Source organism: Nematolebias whitei, chromosome 13 (assembly GCF_014905685.2).
Source record: "Nematolebias whitei isolate Nwh7 chromosome 13, NemWhi1, whole genome shotgun sequence".
Taxonomy (NCBI): Eukaryota; Metazoa; Chordata; class Actinopteri; order Cyprinodontiformes; family Rivulidae; genus Nematolebias; species Nematolebias whitei.
In genome coordinates, this window is record NC_056510.1 from 43,265,528 (window position 1) to 43,269,564 (window position 4,037).

Genomic DNA, 4,037 nt, shown 5'->3' on the forward strand with positions numbered 1-4,037 from the left:
GTATGTATGTATGTATGTGTGTATATATGTATGTGTGTATGTATATATGCATGTTTGTATGTGTGTATGTATGTATGTATATATGTATGTTTGCATGTATGTATGTATATATGTATGTGTGTATATATGTATGTATGTATGTGTGTATATATGTATGTATGTTTGTATGCATGTATGTATGTGTGTATATATGTATATGTGTATGTATGTATGTATGTATATATGCATGTTTGTATGTGTGTATGTATGTATGTATGCATATATGTATGTGTGTATGTATGTATGTATGTATATATGTATGTGTGTATATACTTCCGGTACTTCCGGTAAGATGGCGCCCGTATCCATGGCTTGCAATCCACCTCTGCTGATGGTGTTCGGATTATTTTTGTTTTTTGCATTTCACATCTGTGACATCAACTCTCTGCTGGTGTATGACAGACAACAACTTTTGGATCTTCGTTTTTCTGTCACTGAAGTCGCTTATTTTGACCATTATCAGCGTAACCCGCGGAACACCCCCCTCACACCCCCCCGCTGGCGGACATGCCAGCTTACCTTCGCTGCGCTCCTCACCTGCCTGCCCAGAGATCTCGCTTCAGACGCCGGAGAAAACGTGCTGGTCAGCTGGTGAAGCTGAAAGCTCTGCGAGCTGCATCTTCCTCTTCAGCTGGCGGTCATGGTCTCCGGCTTCCCACGTGCCTGGACCAGGTAACCAGCGGGAGTTGTCAGCCGTTGCGCAGCTCGGACCGACCTGGAGGGGCTGTTGTTGAAAACCTGCGGCCATTAGCGCGCGCTAACTCCACCGCTGCTAGCGCCACTTTGGACAATATCCGAATGTGTTTGGTCAACGCAAGATCTGTTACCAACAAAACTTTTATCCTCAGGGATTACTTTCAAGAGCACGATTTGGACTTTCTGTGTATCACAGAGATTTGGATGTCTCCGGGTGAGTCCAGCGCCTTGATGGAATTATTGCCACCGAACTGTCTGTGTTTTAACGCCCCGCGGCCATCAGGCCGGCGCAGTGGTGGATTATTAACAATATTCAAATCAACTTTTGACTGTAAACAACTGCCCATCCCAGTTTCCCGCGCCAGCTTTGAGCTGAGCGTCTTTGAACTCGGACATTCACCGCCGACGTTATTTGCACTTGTCTACCGCCCACCTCGATCTAAGGATTTCATAAATGAGTTTTCTGACTTCTTGGCTGAAATCACACCAAAATATGAGCATGTTTTCATTATTGGTGACTTTAATTTGCACGTGTGCTGTCCTGAGAAGCCCTTGGTTAAGGACTTTTTAGATTTATTGGACTCATTTAATTTAACTCAGCATGTAAACTGTCCCACCCAAGAGTGTGGACATACACTGGACCTTGTTTTAACTCATGATATGACTGTTAATAATCTTGTTATTGGTGTTAATGTTTTTTCAGACCACATTTCAGTCCGGTTTGAGTTCACCCTCCCCCATCTAACTCCTAAGTCGTGCATTTCTGCTCGTCGCAGCCGGACCATTAACCACTTCACTGCCACACATTTCACAGATGTTTATAACTCTGAAATGATAATTCAGGCCCCAGTGTTTCTCACCACCACTGAGGAGCTGCCATCCTAGTTCAACTCTGTCTGCTTAAAGACTCTGGATCATGTTGCACCTGTTAAAACCAAAAAATCAAAACTCAGAGCAGAACCTTGGCTGAGTGACATCACCAAGGCCGTTAGGCAGCAATGTAGGAGGGCGGAACGAAAGTGGAGGAAAGACAGGCTGCAGGTCTCTTTCCAGATACTTAAAGAGAGTTGGCGCTGTTATCAGAAAACAGTAAAAGCTGCTAAATCAAATTCTTCTCTGATATAATTACCTCAAACTCTCACAACCCACGTGTCCTCTTCTCCACCCTAAACTCTGTTCTCCACCTCACTGAACCATCACCTCTGGAAGCCTCGGCTGAGATGTGCGACAACTTCTTACATTTCTTTTTGGAAAAAATTGCAAACACCAGGGCTCTCATTTCCCCTCCAACTCATGACCCATCCATCCCACCTCAATCTGAAGCTCCTTTTGACCATTTTGAACCCATCACTCTATCTTCTCTAGAGCAGGTCATGTGCAACTTGAAACTTTCTGGCTCCCCCGTTGATGTGGTCCCCCCTCGACTACTAAAGGAGGTTTTTCCTACTCTAGGTCCGTCCATTCTTGTCATAGTAAACAGTAGTTTAGCCACTGGCGTGGTGCCAAAATCCTTTAAACATGCTGCCGTCGAGCCTCTCCTGAAAAAACCAAACCTTGACCCCTCAGTCGTTTCCAACTACCGGCCTGTCTCCAAACTCCCATTTGTTTCTAAAGTACTGGAGAAAATAGTCGAGTCCCAGTTGAAGTGCTTCCTGGAGAATCACGCCATTTTAGAGCTTTTCCAATCTGGCTTTAAACCTCTCCACAGCACTGAAACTGCCCTGCTGAAGGTTTTTAACGACATCTTCAGATTCACAGATACAGGTGATTCTGTACTGCTTGTCCTGTTGGACTTCACAGCCGCCTTTGACATCAACCATGAGATCCTCATTGCTAGGTTGGAGCAGTGGGTGGGCGTCACAGGATCAGCCCTCAATTGGTTCAGATCTTACCTCACTGACAGATCATTTTGTGTCTCCATCAAGGATTATAGTTTCGCAGAGGCAGAGCTTAAATGGGGGGTTCCGCAGGTGTCCATACTGGGTCCCCTCCTATTCTCTTTATACCTGCTGCCGCTTGGTGCTATTTTCCGGAAACACAACATGCCCCTTCACTTCTATGCCGATGACTGTCAAATTTACTTCCCCCTAAGACACAATGGTACATGCTCTATTCAACCGCTGCTCAATTGCCTGGCTGACATCAGGGACTGGATGGCTTTAAATTTCTTAAGTTTCAATGAAAAGAAGTCTGAAGTCATGTTGTTCCCTCCCAACGACACGATCACAATCCACTGCATCGACCTTTCCGCTCTAACCCTGTCAGAAAAACAGAGTCACTAATCTGGGCGTGATAATAATAATAATAATAATAATAATAATAATAATAATGAATTTAATTTGTAACGCACTTTTCATTAACAAAAATCTCAAAGTGCTACAGAGTGCAACTAAAATCAATGATAAAATCAACTAAAATCAGCAATAAAATCAACTAAAATAATATATGAAACTGAAACTTAACAATCATGTAAACATGATTGTTAAATCATGCTTCTTCCAACTGAGGCGGCTGTCTAAACTGAAGCCCATATTGTCCAAAAAGAACCTGGAGACAGTAATACATGCATTCATTAAATCTAGGCTTGATTACTGCAATTCACTCCTGTTTGGTATCAGTCAGACCTCCATTGCACGACTACAACTGTTCCAGAATTCAGCAGCCCGATTTTTAACCAGTACAGACAAAAGAGAGCACATTACACCAGTTTTGGCCTCACTGCACTGGTTACCGGTTCACTTTCGAATCCAGTTCAAAATACTCATGTATGTCTACAAATCACTGAACAGTGTCCCCCCCCCCCCCCCCATCTCTCTGATTTGCTACAACCGTATGTCCCACCACGCTCCCTGAGGTCAGCAGACCAGTTGCTCCTCACAGTTCCAGGAACTCGTCTTAAGCGCAGAGGTGACAGGGCCTTCTCTGTAGCAGGACCAAGACTCTGGAACGAGTTACCTCTGCTTGTCAGACAGGCCCCCTCCCTCTCGGTTTTCAAGTCCCGTTTAAAAACTCACTACTATTCAATAGCTTTCAACACCAGATGATCTGTGTTTTGATCCTGTATGCTCTACACTGGTTTGTCGTCATTATCTGCATCGTTTTTATGTCTATATTCTGATTTACCTCATTTTGTATTTTGCTTTGTGTGTTACCTGTTGTTCTGTCTGTACAGCACTTTGGTTGGCCTTGTTGCTGTTTTAAGTGCTTTATAAATGTAGTATGACATATGCTGTATATATTCATACATTTTTCACAAGTTCTTCATCTTTCTGACTGTGTAAATATCGTGCGTTGAGTTTAAC